The following is a 13,097-nucleotide window of genomic DNA, read 5'->3' on the forward strand; positions in this document are numbered from 1 at the left end:
ATAAACTATCTAAAGATTTATTATATAGGAAAAGGAAACAAGAGTTATGTACAAGATTTAAGGTGGTAGACATATATATATGCACAAAAATGAGTTCCCATCTTAAGTTTCAAAAAGTAATAGAGGCTTCTAGAATAAGCAAGCTCTATATGTCCTTTATGGCTAACCCAGGCTAAACACTGCGGATCTTTTGCTTATGCCTAGCAATCCTTGCCCCCAGTGTCCAGGCAGCTTTAAAAAAAAGTTTCTTCTTTATCAGACTTTTTCCGGACCTCCCCCCTTCTGCCTTGGACAGCAAACCTCTGCTATGGAAAGAATTCACTTGCATGACTCACCTTCATGGGAGGAGGGGAGAGTAAATAAAGTCTTTTGTCCTCTTTAACATTCCACACTAGTCTGTCTGGTGTCCATGGGCCTTCCTGGATGGGCAGAACATAACACCTTCTGTTGGAGACCAGCTTTTCACCTAGTTAATGTCTCTCTCCTGTCTGGTGATTTATACTGTTACAGAGGCTTACAATGCAAACGCTCAGGTATGACCTTATAATAGGGTACAGATGTTATAAGTGAGATTCATGCATGCAGCAACTTCCAAGCATTCCATGAAGTCTAAAACACATTCTGATAAGTCTAATATGTGTTTTAACAACACTACCACCCAGATGGGCCAGGCTGGTTCCTGTTATGTATTTGTCAATGTTCAGTTGAGACATGGGCATCTGGGCTGCCAGCAACACACTGCAAAGCGCCTGGTGTCTAAGGCACATGTAGCATGTGGTACTTAGCATATCCTGAAGCACGTCCTGCTCTTTATTTCAGTTTGTTTGATAGAAAGCCTGTTATGTCAGGGCAAATTAAGTTACTCTCAGCTTATTAAAATCATGTTGCAATTTCTCAACTGATAATTACATGTGACAGCAGTGACTCTGCGTTCATTTTGGACAGGAGCCCTGGCTGGAATTCAACCAGCTGAGTCAAGCTACAAGGTGCTTCCTGGCTCTGATAGGTTCCCCCCCAGGGTGCCACCTGGAACTGGGGTAGCACTGAGTCCCCTTGACCCACCAGCCTGGGCTCCCTTTACACTGTACTGCTATGACCAGCCCTCTGCCAGGCTCCAGCACACATACAGGTCGGGACACTCCCAGCTGCAGTTACATGCAGACAGGTTCTTTCACCAGCCCCTGCATGGGAAGGCAAAACTAGGGCACTCTTTAGTTCCTAAGACACGCACCTCCTCTCTGAGGTGTAAACCCAAAATTATACCGTTTTGCGCTGCACAGAGAACCATACAGCCCCCTCCTCAATATACAACAGCTTCGTGCCCCGAGTTACGATTTCCACACACGCTGGTTTTAGACAAAGCAAAAGCAATTTGTTAACTACAAAAGAATAGATTTTAAGTGATTATAAGGGATAGCAAACAGATCAAACCAGATTACCTAGTAAATAAACAAAACTGCAAACTGAGCTTAACACACTAGATAGGTAGGATATGAATTAGCAAATTCTCACCCTGAGTGAGAAACAGGCTGGCAGATTCTTAAGGCACAAGCTGCCTTGGCTTTGCAGGTTGGGTTTCCCAGGTTTTCATACACAGGCTAGCAATCTCTTTAGCCTGGGACCATCACTTCCCCCTGTTCAGTCTTTATTCCTCAGGTGTTTTCAGGTGTGTTGTTGTAGGAAGAATGAGGTCCCATCATGATGTCATTTCCCCTGTTTCATATCTTCTTCCCACTTGCTGGAAAGCTCTTTTGCTGTGACCTGGGTCAAACAGTTCCCATTGTGTAGTGCTATCTCTGAGAGGTTTCTACTGTACACAGTCCCTGGGGTAATCCTTGTGCTTGTGAGCATTTCCGCAATAAGCCATTAACATTGTTTGGCCTTTTTACTGTTGTACCTGAAAGGCTGCTTGTGGGTGTTTTCAACCTCACAATATGTTTCAGTACCACATACATAGCCAAACTTCGCATAGGATTATAGCAGATACAATCCAACGAGATATTACTGTCTAGCAGATCAAGACTTTTAGAATGACACCTCACAAGGCATACTTTGTGCAAAACAATCCTAATTACATGACAGTGGTGCATATTGGGGTGCCAGGGTGTCACACTGGCATCTACACTGGGAAAGCTGCCAAGTTGATTTGGGCTTAGTGTGAAAGTGAAATGAATTATATTAAAGAAATAGAATGAATTAAAGAATGCTGTATGTACCTTTAAGTAGAAATGAGAAATGCTGCAAGCCAGGGGGCAGGAAAGCAGACATTAACTGCTTAATGAATTGCCTCACTTAAGGGCAATTGGTGAAGCATTAGCCTTAGATCGATAAGAGTTAATAAGGAAGTAGGATATGCATATTGTGCCCTATGCAAATTTTACAATTTTGCTCTCTCTGTCCCTTTGTTTAGTTCGCACCCTTTTATCTGTATAAATAAGACTGTTTGAATCTTGCATGGGGGCTCACATTATCTGAATGTATTAGCAGAGCGCTGTGCTAATAAAACAGAGTGGTCTGACAAACTATGAGTCCTGAGTCTAACTTTGACATTAGCAACCACAGGTTTCAGGGTAGCAGCTGTGTTAGTCTGTATCCTCAAAAAGAACAGGAGTACTTGTGGCACCTTAGAGACTAACAAATTTATTAAAGCATAAGCTTTCGTGGGCTACAACCCACTTCATCGGATGCATATAGAGTGAAACATATATTGAGGAACAGGAGTACTTGTGGCACCTTAGAGACTAACAAATTTATGAGGTTGATGGATTTCCACTCCATAAGGCTAAATGCAGTGTTAGTCTCTAAGGTGCCACAAGTACTCCTGTTCTTTTTGCGGATACAGACTAACACGACTGCTACTCTGAAACCATATATTGAGGAGATATATATACACACATACAGAGAGCATGAACAGGTGGGAGCAACCACGTTACCTAAACCCAACCTCAACTCAACCACTTTTCTAGTGGAGACAGCCACAGCAGTGATGAGAGGGAGGATACGGTATGCGCAGAAAGCACCTTCTCAGCACTAGAAGTGCTCCCTCCACACCCAGTTCAGGCATCATTTACAGCCAGGCAACCTTAGCAAAGTCACTGGTCTTCCATATCAGGGTTGGGGCACATTAGGGGGAAAAAATGTAACCTAGTGGACGGAACACTGGACGGGGACTCAGGAGTTGTGGGTGATATTATTGGCGCTCCCATTGGCCTGCTAGGTGATCTTGGCCAAGTCACTTCACTGCCCTGTGCCTTAGTTTCCTTATGTGTAAAATAGGGATAGTGATACTGAATACCTTTGTTAAAGACCTTTGAGATCTATGGATGAAAAGTGCCATCTAAGAAACAGCAAGGTGCTGGTGGATACTGTGGGGAAAACCTCTGCTGTTTCTGCGATCCCCCACTGCCTTGTACCTTGTGTATCATAGAACTACCAGCAGCAGATGTTGTGAGGCTTGAGAGGGGACACAGTGAACAAATAGCCCAAGATATCAAGACAATAACAGAGGAATTCTGCAGGCATGTCAGAGATAGAAACTTGCTGGAGAACCAGTGCTGTGTGACTGCACCTTGTGGATGCTTAGGGAACAACCAAAGAGGTCTCAGGGATTGCAGGTGAGCTAATTTATTTCTTTGCACAAAGAAACACCTACCCCAGATTACTCTTGCCAGGCAGGATGGGTGGGGCCTGACCAGAGACGGAGAGATCAATAAAGAGCTGACGGAACAAACTGAGAAACGAGGGCCCAACCCTAGGATGAATCCCTAGTGGGCACAGCATTTGCTACTAAGAGTAGTCCACCACCTTCCACGCCCAGCAGCATGGGGCCCGGATTCAGAAAAGCACTTACACACATAAGCTTTAATCCATCCCTATTCAGGAAAGCACTTAAGCACACACTTAACTTTAACCATGTGTTGAAGTCCCACTGAAGTCAATGGCACCTTCACAACTCAATAGGACTTAAGTAAGCCCTGAATGCTTGCCTGAATCAGGGCCTCTGTTTGTAGGATCAGCCTCTTACACGACCATCAATCACCAAGATCAAACAGCACGCCTGTGAAAACGCTGAAGGTACCAGCAAATGAAGTTGCTGAGTGATGAGTAAAACCAGCCGCTACCCTAGAGGACCAGAAGTTGATCAATGTTGTAACTTTTTAAAAAGCTTAAGGGAGCTCCCAGGAATTCTAGACCAGTGAGCCCTACCTAAGTAGTGAGAAAACTCAATGAGACAATCATTAGACAGAGTTATAACCCTGGTCTGATCAGTGCAGTGTGACAGGGACAAGCCAGCAGGGTAAATTGGTGGCTATCATTTATTAGCAATACTGGATCAAATGTGTAGAACTGCTGGGTATGATCCATAGAACTCTTTGATAAGGATTTTAATAAAGTGCCCCAGAAGGGGCTATTAAGGATATACAGACCTGTCCTGGACTAAAAACTGGTCAAAAGATAGGACATTAAAGGGTATAGGAATAAATGACCTGAGCTCAGCCTGGGGAGTGCTTAGGAAGGGGTTCCCCTATGGCTCAGTGGGATCTGTACTCCTCAATATGTCTATTAATGACCTGCAAGAGGGAGTGTTAATAAAAGGGCTGAGCACACAAATTTAGGTTATCAGACCCCGGGGAAGTTTGCAAAGAGCTCATGAAGAGCTTGAAAAACCTGGAAATCGGGGCAAAATGATGGCAGATGAGACGTGCATGGTGATACCTGGTGGAAAACAGCTTACCAATGCACACCGATGGGTTTGGTTTAGGAGCTCTTTTCACCCAGCACAAAAATCTCTCTCTATCAATGTGTGAAGACATGCAGTAAGATGCTGACGCAGGAGGCACTGTATGTGTCATCCGGATCCTGATAGCTTCTAATTCATTCCCTCTTATCCACAGCTTATAAATGAAATTGTGTCTGGGAAGGGGAAAAGGTATTTCTTTGGAAAGGATAAAGGGGACCTAGGAGAGAGTTAAGAATCAGAACTGGCAAATCAATCAACAACTGCCGGAGTTCAGTGCTGAAAAATAATACTATAACTCTGTGCTGCCTGTATAGGAAATGGCGTAACAGAGACTGTGCTGGGCAACCTGTACTCGTGTTTAAAAAAACAAAAGTGTTTTCCAGTCTAAGGCGGCTGCTTATAGCTCCGATTGCAATAGAAATGACAGCTAACCAGCCAGAACAATTCAAAATCAAACTGAGGTAGGTCATTTCATTTATTATGATGGGCATCTGCAGCTGGCATGCTCAGACCATGCTAAGGTAATTTAACATCTGAAAAGCAAGGGCAAGATCAGTGACAGCAACAGATCTTCCCCTTCCTACTTACAAAATCTGGCAGCAGCCTAGTATCCTGGCCACTCCAGCTATGTGTGGTGTGGGCATGCTACCTGAAACCTCACAACATACCCACCTCCTTCCCCTTTCCACCCACCCCTACAAACACACCTGGACACACACAAGCCTACCTGGAACTAGGTCTGATTTTTCCCACAGAGTCTGTGTGGCATTTCACAGGGTGTTTTCAACACATCACCTCACTGGCAGTTTGTCTGATGTGCTTCCCTGAAGAGAAAGGAGACTTCTTGAGAGCAACTTCCTTCTGTCTGTTCTCCTGAGGGTGAAATAGACAGGCTTAAATAACGTGCAATTCCTTGCCTGGACACTAGATGGCATGTGCCATGAGTTGTAGGAAATTTAAAGGTGACCTGTGATATTTTTTTTTTTTTTTTTGAATGAGCTAATTAGTGCGTAAAGGTACATACCAAAGGTCCCAAAGGAGACAGGTTACATCAGGTGCTCTGCGCCACTAGGCTCGATTCTCCACTGCCCTGCTTCTGGTGTGGTGCCTGTGGTATTACACAAGTGCTCGGATCTGGTAGCGTTTTGCAACCCCTTTGATCTGAGATAAATTACTCAGCAAAGTGCATGTCAACAGAGAAGCAGGCCCATAACCTAGGATTTCAGTTCCTGTCTCACAAAATTAGATTGGCTGGTAGCTCCCACTGTCACACCCCAGCGCGCCTCATGTTGTGATGTCACTGTTCAACCTGGGGCCAGGCCATAGGGGGTGGAGTCAAGGGAGTGACATTTAAAAAATAATGATGATATTTCTTGTCATCACTCTTTTGTCCCTCTGACCTTTGCTCTTGGGGCATCGAGTGAAAAAAATGCTTACAAGACGACGACAGTACTCCGCAGCTGTGCTGCCAGCTCGTGCAATTTGATTGTCACTCTTGAAATATTTGGTGCTTTTCTTCAAGTCTCAGCTCCAGGAGACATGAGGCTTGGGGAGAATCTCAACTTTCATTTCAAGTCAAGTAAATTTCCTTGCGGCTGCAGAGAAAAGCTTGAAAACGTGACCCCGGAAGCTTGAAAACGTGACACCAGCAGACCATAAATGGAGCCCAAAAGTTGTTATTCTTAAAAATCTCGGTATTTTAAGCCAATCTCATGATTTCTGAGGGCCTGACTTGTGACTTTTGAAGGGTTGGGGTTGGCAACACTGGAAAACTCCAAGACTTTGGTTGCAGGGCAACCAAAAAACCCCTCTCTGAATTTTATCGGAACAGCTGGCCCGGCTGCCCAGCTCACAGCCAGGGACCCAGCCCACCTGTCCACCCCGCAGGAGGGCAGCCTGGGGAGCTGGCCAGGTGGGGAACTGGCCAATTGACCCCCTGGGAATCCAGGGTTGCTGGGACCCTTGGGTCTGCAGCAGCCCACCAAGCGAACTGACAAGGAGCTGAGGAGCCACGTCTTGCTTAGCAGGCTGCCCTGTAGCCTGGGACCATGGGAGCCTCGAGTCCAAGGCAACCCGCCTGGTGGACTGCCCTGACTCGGAGTCACCCTGCTGAGGAGCTGTGAGCCTGGAAGCTTGGCAGCTGGGACTCCCAGTCAGCCCGCCAGGCTGGAGGCGAAGGAGCCAGGCAGGGGAGCTAGCAGCAAACAGGCAGGTTTCCAAGCCAACCTGGCCAGTTTCTTCAGAATTGTCCCATTCCCGCAGAACATTCCGTTTTGATGAGCTGGGCTTTGCTGCTGGAAAACCATTCCCTCCCAACCAGATCTAATTGCAACAGGTACCCCCCAAACACCGCCTGAAGCCAGCTGTGCAGGGTTTGGAGCGCGAGGGTATACTTCAGAACTTTTCTTTGTATAAAGGAACTTGAGAGTTAGCTTTTTAAAAATAAGCGATTACATTTGAGACCTGGTCTAGTGGTCACACCCAGGAGCCAGGGACCTAACTCTGCCTCTAACATCAATGTCACATCCGTGCCTCAGTTTACCCATCCATAAAATGGGAAGAGTACTACTGCCCCTGCATCACTGGGCTGTGGTAATGTTTGTAAAATGCTTTGTAAAGGGAAAGCTCTCATTACGGATAGCTCTCAGGACATGCTAGCGTCAGGGTAGTGGGGTGTTGATGGCTATTGTACTAAGGAAGGTTTAGAGTTCACCTGTTTCTATCTAGGCTCTGTTCTGCTGAGATACCACAAACAGGTGGTGAGGAAGGAGGTTGGTGCTTCTACAGCAGTGTCTACTGCAGCTGCTCTCGTTCCTCCCCCGTTTTCTTTCTTCCAGAAATTCCTCTAAAGATGTGCATGAAGATGCTTATGAATGAGCCTTTAGTGACTCATGTTACAAGGCAAACATTGCCTAACACAGGTAAGCCAGCTGTATTGAGCACAGGAGGACAATGTACTTTTTATAACATGCAGGCGGAGGGTGGGGGGGTGATACATTGGCCTCTGCTGTTACTATGTTAGAAATTCCCTTTACTCCAAAGGTTAACATGGTTAATGTCGATGCTGAATGTCATTGGGAAGCAGGCTCAGTTCATGGTGGCTCTCCAACCTGTGGAAGGCGGGTGCAAGGATAGTGCTCGGATGGAGGAAATGACCAGTGCGAACGGCAGACACTGCATGTGTGTGCGAAAGGCTGTTATTCCACCAGAGCCTTGACCTGGAAAAGCAAGAAGGACGCTTGCACTGACAGGCCCAACGAGCTAGGGATTAACAATGCCAGAGTGTTTGCTGGGGACGGCTGGGCCTGTAGAAGGGATTCACCCCAGCCAGGCCAGGGGGCAATCTCAATAGGTGAAGTGAGCATTTCACACTCCGGCTAATGGCACTGCTCTTGCAAACCTAAAGGAGCCAGGGTTCTACACCTTCATGTTGCTGGGATCTGCAAAAACCCATTTAGCAAATGCTTTGGGGTGTCCTGCACAGGAGAGAAAGTGTACGAATGGTGGGAAAACAGCAGCTAGCATGGGCCAAATTCAGTGCTGGGGTAAGCAGGCATAACCCTATTGGCTTCAGTGGCATTTATTCCAGGACTGAATTTGACCTGGTGTCTCTAGTCTCCCCAAGGAAGAGCCCAAGGTCCAGAACCTAGGAGTGCATGTAATGTAGAGGAGGAGGAGCGGGCTGATTGGGAGGGGTCAGGGAAGTTAAAGGGAGCCAGTAGCTGACAAAGCTCTACAGAAGGGAACCTTTCAAACGCTGCTGGTGTCCAGGCTGCCAGCCTAGGGCTGTTTGTCAAACAAGCACCTGTGCTTTCTCCCAGGCTGCTCCGTATGCTTGGGAGGAGCTCCCAGTCAACATCAGCAAAGCCGCTTCTTCAGCCCCCTTTAAATCCCTCCTGTTAGCTCTCCTTTGCCTGGAGATCTACGAACAGCGGTCTCATTGTTTCCTTGTGCTCCAAGGCCTGCCTCTGGTCTTATACTTCTACTGCAAGCTCCATGGGGCAGGGATGGTCCTTTCGTTCTGGGTTTGTACAGTCCCAGCACAAAGGGGGCTCCTGGGCTCTACCGTACAAGTCATAAATAGAACAACCAACAGTGGTTCTGCAGAGGCAGTCACGCTGGGCTGGGGAGGAGCCGCACGTGCCCAGGGTGCTGTCTTTGAAAGGCGGAATGCCTCCAGAGACTAGGGGCAGCAGGCACCTCTCCAGCAGGTGTGATCAGCACTGCCCCAGCACAGCTCTGCCAAGGAGTGGGCTGGGCCATGACCCTGACGTCTCCTACCCAAACATGCCCTGCTGGCAGAACTAACCAGGCTCTCCTTAGCTTCCCCAATGCCTGCAGACAAGCGATGGCTGTCTACTGCATGGGATCCCTGGGCACTCTCCCCCCTGCACTGTACCCATGCTGGAGCAGCCATAATCTGGTTTTATGTGCTGAAAGGGGGGGGGTATTATCTTGTCACAGTTCGGGGCAACTGCACTTGCATTCCTCTCTAAGGTCCACCAAGGGCATTCAGTCTTGGGCTTCTGAGCCATCAGCCGTCTTGGGTGGACACACGCGTCTCTCTCCCTTTCTCACTGGCGTATTTCCAGGCTACAGAGCCCTCTGCCTACAGCGTGAATGCCTCTAGCAAGGCAGACTGTCTACATGGCCAGCATCTGCTCTTTGCTTTCTCAGACGCTAAAACAGTGTAAAGGGCCAACAGTTCAGTTACCACCCAGCTCGTGCTAAGCCAGCACATTTATTCTTAAAGTAAAAGCATTACAGAGAAAACAGATCCCAACAACAGAAGAGCCTACGTGCATGCTCATTAGGTTGCCAGCAATCACTCCGGCTCCACCAAGGGCGTTGGCTGGTGAACAGTCCTTCAAACCCCACCGAGGAGTTTTTCCTTGGTTACAAATTGATAACCGTCATGGCTCAGGTCACAACAAGTACCCTCGTGAATCGATGAGACACTCTTTTGTCCAGTGTGAGCCTTTTTGATCTGTCCTCACTTAACAGGTGATCAGCAGACAAAGGTTCCCACCTCAGGGTGACACTGCAATAGATTGAGGTCTTGCATAACCAGAGTGGGTCCACTTGCCTACCTCTCCGCCTAGCGATTTCCTGGGAAAGCTACTTAACTTTAAAAGTTCATACTTGTCTTGGCCCATTGTTTAAAATAGTCCTTTGAGGCTCATACCACCTCCCATGATTCACATTAGTCAGGTGTCCCCTGAGAGGCATTCCATACAATCCCACAGGAACCCACAAACATTTGCATTTTTAATAAATGAAGCCTAACAATACGTAAACTGAATTCAATAAGGTTTGTTCAGGATAGCAGGAAATTGCCAGATGTCACAGCCCCTCCGGTGTCTGTGCTCTGCAAAGGAGTCAATCCATTTCTCTCTCTCCTTTATTGTCCTCTGTCAGGCCCCACTTGTTGCAAACCAGAAACCACCACCCCACTGCTTCCTCCCTCTGCCTAATGGGAGCTAGGAACCATCATAAAATTGCCTTCCAGGGAACCCTTTATTGTTCCTTTCCGATGGCTAAATAAGACACACGAAGTATCTTTGCCCTGCTTATTTTTTCCCTTGGCAATGTGAATCAGGAGTGTCAGCTAAGCTCTTCCTTGGCATGGCTGGAGGACCTACTGCACTTCTCCGAGGATGTGTATTGTGAATGCTCACAGCTTAACAGAAGGATTGGTGAAGACAACCCTTACCCGAAATGTTAACTAGTCATTGAAGTTAATAGGTGTTACCAGAAAACAGAGGGTATTAAACAATGTGACTCAAAAATCCCTTCCCTCCTTAAGTCTCTCTCTCGGTTCTGGTGTTGTCTCCATTCCACTAACATCCTAGAGCCTTGGCACAACTTAGCTTTCTAATGTGAAAAACAAGCCGGACAAGAAAAGTTGAGGCCATTTTTATGCACCTTTATGCAACAAAAGGGCTCCCACCCACCCCACTTTTTTCACTACTTAGCAGATCATCTTTAATAACTGCAGTTCCAGGAGTTAATCGAAACCCAGGGGTGGCATGAGCCGACGAAACTGCCTGCTGTGACTCCAAAGGCACCTGCAGCATAAAGGTCGGCAATGCTGTTCCAGTCTGCACATCTGAGCGTCACTCGTGGTAACGCTTTACTATTTTTTGTAACTGATAGAAGTTTCTTCAAAGAGAGGATCTCTTGAGATTGAGAGAAAAGCAGATTGATTTGGAAAGGAACAGAGCCAGTTGGTCGGGTTCCCAAGCCTGCAGTGAACTGCAAACAGGTTGATATGGCAACGAAAGGGCCCACACAACAGAGAAACGTTATTCATCCTTCTCTGAAGGTCCCTACTTGGATTGCAGACTTTTAGAGGTGTATGTGGTTAATGGATGGCACTGGGATCTCGCTCTCACGCTCGACAGCTAGAGTTGCCAACTCTCCAGGATTGTCCTGGAGTCTCCAAGAATTAAAGATTAATCTTTAATTAAAGATTATGTCAGGTATGAAACCTCCAGGAATACGTCCAACCAAAATTGGCAACCCTAATCTCTCTCCCCTGCATTTTTGAAGCACCAAATAGCATGATATTTTGGTGCTGCATGTAATTACAATTCACACTCAGTTTCTGTCCTGTGTGGACAGCCATCTCCTGCCCTGCCCTTGCTGCAGAGGGCCCTAGGTCCATGGCTCAGTAATCTACCCAGAGTGAATTTCACCCTGGAGGCCTGCGCCAGCTCCCAGTGGAATTAGGAGGAGTTTTGAACAGTGGGAAGCAGGATCAGGCCTTAGAACTTTTCTAGTCCTTTGGTCAGTGGGTTAAGGTAGGGTTACCATTCGTCCGGATTCCCCCGGACATGTCCGGCTTTTTGAGCTAAAAATAGCGTCCGGGGGAATTTGTAAATGTCCGGCTTCCTCCCCCCCCAATCCCCCATGCAGAGCGCGTGCGGCTAACAGGGCAGCCGGCCGGATGGTGCCATTTACATGGGGCTCCGACAGCCAGAGAGAGCCCCTCCTCCGCTTCCCCTGCAGCAGAGATCACTCCCTCCCTCCCTCCCTGCAGTCGCAGATCGCCTCCTGCAGTGCTGGGATGAGCAGCAGGGTAAGGGGGCCAAGGGGTCAAAGAAGGGGCAGGGAGGTTCTGGAGGGGGCAGTCAAGAGTCGGGGGGGTCGGGAGTTCGGGGGGGCTTTCTGGGGTGTGTGTAAATAAGGTTTTGGGCAGTCAGGGTACAGGTAGGGGGTAAGGTCCTGGGGGGCAGTTAGGGTGGTGGGGGTCTTAGGAGGGGGCAGTTAGGAGACAAGGAACAGGGAGGCTTAGGTAGGGGGTGGGGTTCTGGAGGGCAGTTAGGAGCAGGGGGTCCCAGGAGAGGGCAGTCAGGGGACAAGGAGTGGGGGGAGGTTGGGAGTTCTGGGGGCGGGGGCTGTCAGGGGCAGGGGTGGGGAGAGGGATCAGAGCAGTCAGGGGACAGGGAGCAGAGGGGTTTAGATGGGTCGGGAGTTCTGGGAGGGGGCTGTCAGGGGGTAGGGAGTGGTTGGATGGGGCGTGGGAGTCCCAGGGTCTGTCTGGGGGTGGGGGTGTGGATAAGGGTTGGGGCAGTCAGGGTACAGTTAGGGGGTAGGGTCCTAGGGGACCAGTTAGGATAGGGTTACCATATTTAACAAATAAAAAAAGAGGACCCTCCACGGGGCCCTAGCCCCGCCCATTCCCCAGCCCCAGCCCCGCCCCAACTCCACCCCAACCCGCCCCCTCCTCCCTTCCACTCCCAGCCACGCGAAAAGGGCTGCCCGAGCACTACCGGCTTCACGGTTTGCCGGGCAGCCCCCAGACCCTGCGTCCCCGGCCGGCGCTTCCCCAACACAGCTGGAGCCTGGGAGGGGAAGTGCCCAGCCGGGGGCACTGGGTCTGGAGGTTGCCTGGCAAACCGTGAACCCGGTAGCGCTCAGGTTTTGGGCAGCCCCTATGCCTCCGGACCCTGCACCCCCGGCCGGGCACTTCCCCTCCCGGGCTCTGGCGGCGCAGGGTCCGGAGGCACGGGGGCTGCCCGAAGCGCTCGGCTCTTAAACAGAGCCGAAGGGTCAGGGGATGAGCAGAGCCGCCGCGGCCGGAGGCTCTGCTCCTCCCCTGACTCTTCGGTTCTGTTTAAGAGACGGGCTGCCCGAGCACTACCGGCTTCGGGCAGCCCCCGTGCCTCCGGACCCTGCGCCGCCAGAGCCCGGGAGGGGAAGTGCCCGGACAGTGGCTGGGGTCCGGAGGCAAGGGGGCTTCCTGAAGCCCATAGCGCTCGGGCAGCTCGGCTCTTAAACAGAGCCGAAGAGTCAGGGGAGGAGCAGAGCCGCCATTTTCCCGGACATGTTCGGCTTTTTGGCAATTCCCCCC

At 49.2% G+C, this 13,097-nt stretch overlaps 1 protein-coding gene across 2 annotated transcripts in view; it reads right to left on the reverse strand.

Moving 5' to 3' along the window:
- GGT1 (gamma-glutamyltransferase 1) overlaps positions 1–5,855 on the reverse strand; it is a 65,521-nt gene extending 59,666 nt beyond the window's left edge. The window contains exons 1-2 of one of the 2 annotated variants that reach the window (XM_034791543.1): positions 5,766–5,855; positions 5,469–5,614 (exon numbers count right to left, since the gene is read on the reverse strand). The gene's annotated coding sequence lies outside the window, so the exon portion shown is untranslated. Of the gene's footprint in view, positions 1–5,468; positions 5,622–5,765 lie in introns of those variants that run through there. The other variant, XM_034791544.1, reaches the window with a different exon arrangement.
- Between the last annotated feature and the right edge of the window lie 7,242 nt (positions 5,856–13,097).

This window comes from Trachemys scripta, chromosome 15, assembly GCF_013100865.1.
Source record: "Trachemys scripta elegans isolate TJP31775 chromosome 15, CAS_Tse_1.0, whole genome shotgun sequence".
Taxonomy (NCBI): Eukaryota; Metazoa; Chordata; order Testudines; family Emydidae; genus Trachemys; species Trachemys scripta.